Raw genomic sequence first — 10,036 nt, 5'->3', positions numbered from 1 at the left:
CCCTGGTCCGATGATCAAAGAACAAGAGTCAAGAAAGGTGAGGCTCATGGAGCCATTTATCTCTCCGACCTTCAATTAATCCCACATGTGTCCATTGGCCATGTAGGCACAATAAACCTACCTATCAAAATCCACCCATTGCCAACTTGGCACCTGTGTACAATTCTTTAGCCATATATAATTTCCAGACATTAATGAAACCACATTTATACTTAACATCAAACGTCTATCATACATATAAATGAAAACACACTGAGTCCAATTGTATCTGATATATCATACATGAACAAAGGAAAGATATTCAATAAGCACATATAAAGAAAATACACTGACAATCACAAACTTCACTTTTGCAATTGATCACATGGTCGTAACTGATAGGTAGAACTACCTTCTACTACTACCCCTTCTGTATTACCTTTGCCCTCAGCAAGCACCTCAGCTGGCTGTGGTTTTTTGCCTGGTGGGCTGACCCAGACCTTCATTCCTGAGGGGTCTGGGTCATTATAAGTCCTGTCAGGATTGGGTTGCTGTACCTTACCATTTACTTTAATCACAGGACATGGTAGCACTAAGAGTCAACCTATGGGATCGCCTGGATTCCAGACATATTCTTCTTTACCTCCATCATGTAGCACCAGTCCAATTTCCCCTTGGTAATCAGGATCAATCACACCACTCAGTACAGTGACACCCTTCTTGACTTGTTGATCCAAAGGCATGAGAAGCCCAAAGTGGTCAGGGGGCATTCTCAGCTGCCAGTTCAGTGGAATCCATGCTGTGTTTCCAAGTGGGATAGTTCCTTCCTTCGGGACCAGGACCTCCAGGCCTGAAGCACATAGGGTTGCTGGGACAGGAAGCAAAAATGCTGCAAGTGGATCACTAGGAGTAATAGTGAGTGGTGCCACTCCAGCTTCCACCCCTTGGTTCTGGGACCCATGAATCCTGGCTATTGGAGACACAGCACCATATATTGGCTGCTGGTTTAGAGCATATACAGCTTCCTGGAGAACACTGCCCCAGCCCCGCAAGTTGTTGCCACCTAGTTGGCGCCGTAATTGTGTCTTTAGGAGCCCATTCCATCGTTCTATCAAGCCAGCAGCTTCAGGATGATAAGGAACATGATCCGAACAGTGGATTCCATATGCATGGGCCCATTGCCGCACTGCATTTGCTGTGAAGTGAGTTCTTTGATCTGAAGCAATGCTATGGGGGATGCCATGCTGGTGGATGAGGCATTCTGTAAGTCCACGAATAATAGTTTTGGAAGAAGCATCACCTATAGGGAAGGCAAATCCATATCCAGAGTAGGTGTCCATTCCAGTAAGAACAAAATGTTGTCCCCTCTATGATGGAAGTAGTCCTATGTAATCAACCTGCCACCAAGTTGCCAATTGATCTCCCCAAGGAATGGTCCCAGGTCTTGGACTTAATGCTGATTTCTGCTGCTGGCAAATGGGGCACTCAGCAGTGGCAGTGGCCAAGTCAGCATTGGTGAGTGGAAGTCCATGTTGCTGTGCCCATGCATAACCTCCATCCCTGCCACCAAGTCCACTTTGTTCATGTGCCCATTGGGTGATAATAGGAGTGGCAAAAATTCAAATAAGTGTAATTGTATTATTTGTAATTTAGTCTTCCAAAACTGTACTGATGCTAACAGAATGCTTTCTGAGTAAACCATTGCTGTTGAATTCATTTCAACTTGTGGTGCCCCGATATGTGTCTGAGTAGATTCTGGGTTCCACAGGCTTTTCAGTGGCTGAATTTTGGGAAGGTGATCACCAGACCTTTCTTCCAAGATGCTCTGAGCGGTCGTCAACATCCAACGGTCGAGTAACTGCAGAGTAAGCCAAATGTTTGCACCACAAGGGGCCTCTGCTTTATTTATAATTAGAGCTACACAAAGCTGTACAGAATTTACTTGGAAGAAATTTCACTAAGTTGCCTAAAATCATGAAAATCATGCTCTCTCATTACCCTAAGATAAACAAACAAAGATAAAGACTCTGCATGTCTATGGGAGATAAACAGATCTCATTGGTTTGTTCTGTAGTACGGCAGGCATCATCTTAATTTACATTGATTTATCCTCGTGTTACTTATAGCACATGAACTCTGTCAGTGAGACACATTTGGGGGTAAAAAAGTGACCTAAAAATCAAAAGTAGTCTGATCACACTTATCAAAATGACCCATTTCTTACATAAATGTTCTATAGACTTAAATTTTATAGAGTCATAAATCTAAACTACATCAGACGACAGTGTTTATTTAGTTAGTATTCAGAGAATTAAATCACATAGAAAATGTATATATATTAATTGAAATATATTCAGGGAAGAAGACATTTCACTGAAAAGTCACTTTTTAAAAATCGAATCAATACTTAAATGTTTTCTTTTTCTGGTGGATTTTTAAAATTGAAAAATTGAGTGCAATTTTTATACAGCTTCTTCCTTTAAATTTTTTTTTTTAGTCTTGCTGACCTAAAGTGCCTTCCAAAATGGGAACTTGTACCATTCCTCTTGAGAATAACATTCTGAAAAATATCAAAAGAAGATGTTGCAATTTAATGTGCTTCATAAGTTCCTACCCATGCACATCTTCCTGCTTAATCATGTGTTAAATCTTCTTTAGCTAATCACACACATGAAAGCAGGTTGACTTTGTGAATGCTTAAAAAGTCTGTCTAGACTTATCTATTTTTAACTTTCCTGCATAAAACACTACATATGCTTTTATATACTTGAATATATTTGTTCATATATTCGCTAACTAAATACTCTAATGAAATTATTTTATTAATGACATTGGTTAATTTAAATATATTTAGATTTTATTATACTACCATTTCATGCACACATTTACTAAAACATATGTTATCACAAACCATCCCAAAACTGAGGGGCTTTAGACAATAAGAACTTAGTTTAGTTCACAAATCCATGAGGCAAGCGATGTGACTTTGGCAATGCCGGGCAGCGCTAAGACTCTTGGAGTCTCAGCTGAGCATATTAATATGTCTAGGGGTCTGATTGACTGAGATTGACCTAGACTACAGTGACTTATGAAAGAAACCTCTCCTTCATGTGTATTCTTCTGAAGTTCATGTCTATTCCTAGGTCATGGCAAAGGAACAAGATTATCTGGAAATGCACGAGTCTCTAGAGTTGCACGTCTAACATGAGTCCATTTTGATTTCTGTTGGCTTTGTTGGAAGAGACAAGCTGCCACACCAGTGAAATTCACATATCCATTTCTGTGCATACAGAGGAACACATCAGATTCTCAAGAAAGAAATGTCAAGAAATTCACAATTAAATTTAAATTCCATTTTCCACAAGTTTTTTGAAGCCTCCTGATACAAATACATTTTATAAACTTATATGTATGTAATATAGTATAAATATACTCAGAATATTAAACAGAACATATTTCTCTATCAATTTAATTAAACTAAAGTAATTAAAGCATACTGATTAACCATAATATATATACACTATAGTAAAAGTGTATAAGATACATTTTCCATCATAAGAGACTTATTAGCCACTCATGCAATACTTTCTTCTTTGTCCATCTTGTTAAAGGTCCAGAAGAATCGTGTCTAGACACTGGTAGACCTTGTTGTAAGTACAATATCAAGATCCTGATCTTTCTCTCGTAGACAATAAAACATTAACTCTTAAACTTACAAAACAAAGCATCTATCCCATTTCAGACATACCTTCAGCCCTTCAGAGCATCTATATCATCAACTCACACATTCAAACATTGATCACCCTTTAGATAATTTATTTGATCTCCTTTCAGATTCATTTTAAATTTTTCGTATTTTTTCTATTTCCTGCTTTCTTTTTGATTGAGGGTTTTTTTCTGTTTTATTTTGTTATTCTCTCTCTCTCTCTCTTTCTGTCTTTCTTTCATGTTTTCCTATATCTGAACGCCACAAGTAAATATGTACAGACAGTAACTGGACTAATGGCTTATGGAGAGTATAGGAGGGGAGGCTGAAGGGAAATGAGGAGTTAATAACAATGAGTACAGAAGGAACCAAATGTTCTAGAACTGATTGTAGTGATGATTATACAGCTCTCACTAATGTGACTAAATTATTAAAGTGTCTGACATGTGAATGATATGCTGATAAAATTATTTTAAATGCTTTATATTTTCATGCATTTAAAATATACAAGAAGGTTTTAGGCTAAATTAGTCTACCCTATGTAGATTTTGGAGACATTTTTTGTAAATCTATTTTCAAAAGCAGATGTTTAATAAGAAATGGGTACCTAGGTTATAATTAGCAACGCTTAAGCAAAACACAGTGTTATTAATCTGGTTTTTAAAATTCAAGTGTAGGGATGCTTCAGAGGGAAAAAGTTATATAATGTGGTGTTTCCTCTATTTGAATAAAAGCGCTTACTCTAAAAATTCATCACATAAGTAAGAATATATTAATATATTTAAACCAAGAAAACAACTGATTATAGAAGTATTTAGGAAGGCTTATTTAAATAAAAATAGTGATATGCTAATACCTAATAATTTTTAACCTAATAATTAGAGCAGATGTAACAAAATTAGGAACTAGGAAAGTATTTTATTTTATTTTAAATACTGGTTTTTCAAAACTAAATGATATTATTTTTGAATTTCTATCCAATTCACACTTTTCAATAATTCTTTCCCTTCTATTCTCCAATTAATCTGAATTCATAAGTGATTATTACTAGAGAATCAATTTTATATTATGTTGATTAATATTATATGCAGAAAAAATTTATAGAGAAGATTTTTAATTAATAAACTTAGATCCTAAAGACAGTTATCATGTAAAATTCAAGATTATGTTAAAATGGGGGATGAATATATGTGCATTCTACAGCATATACGTATATTATATGTAATCTAGATAAATTTTATGCATATTATAAAGGCATATGTTGTATAAAATGTACATACATTTAATATACATAAAATGTATTCAGATATTGTACATGTGTATATGTAATATATAATACACATAAACTATATCCAGATATTATAGATACCCAGATACATAATATCTGGATATGTAACATATATCCATTATATATATTTGTATATACACATGTATACATGCATAAGGCAGCTTCAAAATTCATGCAAACATGAAATTAAAAGAAAATAAAATTTTCCCACAAACTTATTGAAGCCCCCTCATCTATCAAAAATCATAAAGACGGCAGGCTCCAGCAGTTTGGTTATTTTACACGTAAGGTCACTGTGATTCAGAATTAACTCAATGACACTGAACAAAAGCATTTGACACACGTTTTGTGTGTGTGTGTGTGTGTGCCATAAAGGTTAAACTATCCTGTTCGCAGAAAGCATTGTTATAGTGTGGCGTGTATAAACACGTGGCAATCCTCTCTCGTGGATTGTTTTTCTTGTTTTCCTGTTGGCTATTTCTTTGGCGTTTCGGATCCTGGTGGACAAGGAGTTAAGTGTTGCGCTGGTAACTGCAGTGCAAACCTACAAGCCACTCTATGAGGATAAAAATAATTGGCGGTTTACTCTGGTAAAGATTGACAAGGTCCCAGAAACCCTGTATGGGGCCCGATGATTCAGAAACCGCTGCATGGCAGTGGATTTGCTTTGAGTTTATAATCCCATTCCTTGCTCAGAGGAAGAACGATGAGGCGGTCTGCTCCCATGAAGATTTATAACTGAAGTTCCCAGAGTCAGATTAACTCAATGGCAGATAATTTGGCTCTGAGGTTTTAGTTTATAGGGTGACTTTGGGGCAGAATGACATGAGGACGTGCTTTGCTTTTTGTTTTTGTTTTGTTTTGTTTTGTTTTGTTTTGTTTTTCTGCTTTGACATTTGGTTTTTCTGTTGTTAGTTATGGAGATTGTTGTAAGTGCTCCAGGTTTTTACTACCAGTACGTTCTCCCTTCAAATTGTGAATGATGAGCAACTTAGTGCATATCTAAATGTTTTATAAAAGAAAAAAGGGATGCGAATGAAATAGAAACTAACATAGTAAAATAATCCTTGCTATTGAATTATGTGATAGATACTAGAGACACTATGACTTGCTGATGAGGGACAAAGGTTCCCCATTAGACACGATGCTCTGGGGTTGCAAAGGGGGACATATTGTACCTACCTGGCTGCCGGCTTGGCCCCAGAGAGACGCACAGCACAGCTCCCGAGAGGCAGCGGGGAAAGAGACAGTCGTCTCTGCTAGTGTACTGGAGATATACCAGATAACAAATATCTTGTTGAAGCTGTCTGCTCTTCTTTTCATCTAAAAGTGTCTATTTGCTATCTGATGCATTTTATAGAATTTAAAAAGTAGCTTAGGGGAAATGCCGTAGTGATCCTTGCCAGCCTCAGTTGCTGCATGATATAGTATGTACATTAGGATCAAAATGGGTACAGCTTGCTTATCATAAAAAGTCAAGATATGCATTCAGATTCCATTCTCCAGTGTCATTGTCCTCTTAATTATTTATTTGGTATCAATAGACTGACCTTAGATTTACTTTTCAAAAGAAATAAGGTCATTTTACAAGTACTTCCATTCCAATTTCCTACATGTCTTTTCTGATTAGAAAAACCTATAAACTATGTAGCTTTAAATTCATAGAATCATTATTCCTGAAGGTTTTGCTGTCCTTCACGCTCAGGGATGGCACCAGTGACCCACCAATGACACAGCATGTGCTCTAAGTTGCAGCTGTGATCTATTTACTCAATTCTATCTCCCCTTTGTCAGGTTAACCCCCATCACCTAACAAGTGATGTTAGCGTCAGCTTAGTGTAACTGTTTTCAACTGGTTGGACATGAATGGAAGTTACACACACATTTACTTAGCAACACACATATTCACTCACACATAAGTCACATCAAAAGCTAAAAAAGCAATAGATTGTTTTATTAACTATGTTATTTTCTATTTCATTTTTACCATCTTCTTTTATCCATTAATAAAACATTTTGCTATGCATTCAATTGTTTATAATTAACCATTTGGAAAGAGAAGCATTGGTATTAAAAACCTGAACACTCATTAGATATTTCAGTTGTCTCCTTATACAATAATTCTTCCTACCAAACATCATAAAGTATCAGTGATATATTAAAGGAAACTAATTTTGCCTCACCAATTTGTTGGTATCAATTGCTCTCGGCTGGGCTTGGCTAAATCGTCATTAGGTTCAATCGTGCAGCTGCAGTGCAATAGTTCATTTGCTGATTTTACAGGTGCTTTTGTGTGTCAGAAGAGCCCTGGTGGTGGACTGGTTAGCATTGGGATGCAGTCCTCAAGGTCAGCAGTTCAAAACCAGCCACTGCCAGGGAGAAAAATGCTGCTTTCTATTCCTGTGCAGAGTTGCAATCTATGAAACTCATGGGGCGGGGGCAGGCTGAGGGGGTACAGCTCTACTCTGTCCTATAGGGTCCCTGTGAGCCAACATCAACTTGATGGCAGTGAGTTTAGTTTTGGGACTACTAACCGCCAAGTCATTGGTTCAAACAGACTTGCCCTCCTGTGGGAGAAAGATGAGGTTATCTGCTCCCAGAGAGATTTACAGCCTTTTCCCTCACTACCCTATGGGTTCTGAGGCTGTAACTCTTTACTGTAGTAGAAAGTCTCATCTTTCTCCCTCAGGGAAGCTGGTAGGTTTGAACTGCCAACCTTGCGGTTAGTAGTCAACACCTAACCACTATGTGACCAGGGCTTTGTTCCAAGTACTTCATTCTCCAACCAGCCATTCTGGGTCTGTTTACATGGACTGTGGCCAAGAAGCAAGAGTGAGAAGCAGGTTAACTGCCAAGGATTTTCAAACTAGTGCCCCCAGCGCATGTGCTCACCTCTCATGGAGTGAAGAAGGCCATTTGGCTAGCTCCAGAACTGTGTAAAGAGAAAGTCTGTGAGGAAGCCAGAGTCACGGCTACCATACATTTACCAAGGCAATTCTTGGAGCATGGTGGGTGAGAATGTATTATAAGATATTCCCATTGTGATTTTCCTAAAGGCAGTGTTATTGACATATCATTCACATACCACACAATGCAATGGTTTGACTATATTGAAAAGAGTTGTGTAACCATCACCACAATCCTTTGCAGGACATTTTCTTCAATTTTATACACACTACTATTAGCTCCACTGTCTATCCCAACTTCCCCTCTCATAACCCTAAGAAATTATTAATCCATTGATTATATCTAGAGATTGACTGATACTGGATTTCATATAAAGGAAATCATACCCCCCAAAAAAAAAAACAACAACCAGCAACAATAATAAAATATTACACAGAAAAGCCACAATTCAAAATAAAATAGAAAATAGTAAAACCAAGAACAAATTAAGATTAGGTCAAAAGGGAAAGCAAATGTTAAGATGTTAAACATGCATTAATTCACTTTCTGATGCACTCCGTCTGAGGAAGGCTTTTCACATTCCTGGGCAATGGGCCAAGGGAATTCAACGGAGGCTTAATCCACACGGGACTTCTACAAGAGTTTTGATACTGTCATTGTTTTCCATAGCCTTCTATAAAATAAGTGCACAGAATTATTTATTTCTTATGATCTTGGATTTTGTTATTTACACATCTTTTCTCACAGAAGTTGATGTGCTTCTTCCATGTAGGTTGGTTGACGCCTCACTAAGAAGGCTTCTTGTTTTAAGACAATCTTTTAAGAGCACAAACACTCTTCTTTCTGATCACTGGGCACCATATGATTTCTTCCCCACACTCTGCTATAGCACTCATATTTTCAGTGATCCCTCCTTGAGACTAAGTGTTGAGGAGAGCCATATCTTCAGAACTGGTTGTTCTTAAGTTTGTCTTCAGTGTAAGCTCAGAGTCAATTTATATGTCTAAGGTTTATACATGTTCTCGTTCCACTTTAGTGGCATCTTTAACAGTTTTTTAAGAGATAGTATAAGAAATCTCCACAGGGCTTGGGGTAATTCCAATAACAGATCATGAAACTAGCCACTGGCATAAAATTTAGAATACTATTGAGATGGAATGTTCAGTAAAGGTGAAGTTTTTTAGAATAAAATGCATGGGATTTTCACTTATACATATTAAAACACTTAAATGCCTGAATCCTCTTTAAGGAAACAATCACGGTTCGAATAAGACTCATTCACTATGACAAAATTATGTTTGCAGAACTAAGGCATGTCTTAAAAAGCTAAGAAAATATGAAAGTGATGAATATATAGTAATCTTAAGTTTCCTGTTATTGGGCAATGTCAAAAGCAGGGGATTTGAACTGAAGTGCAATTACTTTCAAACCCACAACCCTGGGCTAGCAGTCTTCCTCTTCTTCTTTCCCTAGACCATTACAGGTGTAAGGATGTTTTATCTGCAACGGGTGTTCTTAAGATAAAGTCCAATTCATTCAGTGGGTTTTCTGAGTAAGAGCTGTCTGATATGATCTCTCTAATATGCTGTATGCCTTGGGAAGACAAGATCTATAAATCCAAGTAGCCTATAGTACAAGGCCTAGGTTACCAATCACTGACAGGAAAATGGGATAAACATGCATGATTAGTTCAGGGTGGATTTTCTCCCTTGGGAGATCATACAGGCAATGAAAGCTTCCCCATGGGCAGACTGCCCCCTGCCCATCAACAGAAGTGTGATCAGCTATTTCTAGACAGACACATCCTTCCTCCCCATTAGCCATCAATCTCCACAGCAGTGTATAAAGTACCAGTGTAGGAGTGTCCACCCAGTAAAGGTGGCCTCAAAGCATGGCCTCGTGGCATGGACTATTTGGTTGTTCCCTATCACTGCTCCTCCACCACCCTACCCGATGCAAAATGGGAAGCTGTCCCCCAGATGAAGTGAGGCCCTTCTGGATACATAATCCTTATAAGTACAAATAAGGGAGTGAAAACTGGGTAACAAGCTTTACCACTCTATAATCTGAGAGGCTGGATTGAATGGCTACTTGGCCTGACAACCACTGACTGTCTTTGTCTTGGAGTTTGCCCTTGTAGCAATGTTCTTTTTTTT

Source organism: Echinops telfairi, unplaced genomic scaffold, assembly GCF_000313985.2.
Source record: "Echinops telfairi isolate 266 unplaced genomic scaffold, ASM31398v2 ScPeMD7_31;HRSCAF=116, whole genome shotgun sequence".
NCBI classification, from domain to species: Eukaryota; Metazoa; Chordata; class Mammalia; order Afrosoricida; family Tenrecidae; genus Echinops; species Echinops telfairi.
This window is presented reverse-complemented; position numbering follows the sequence as displayed.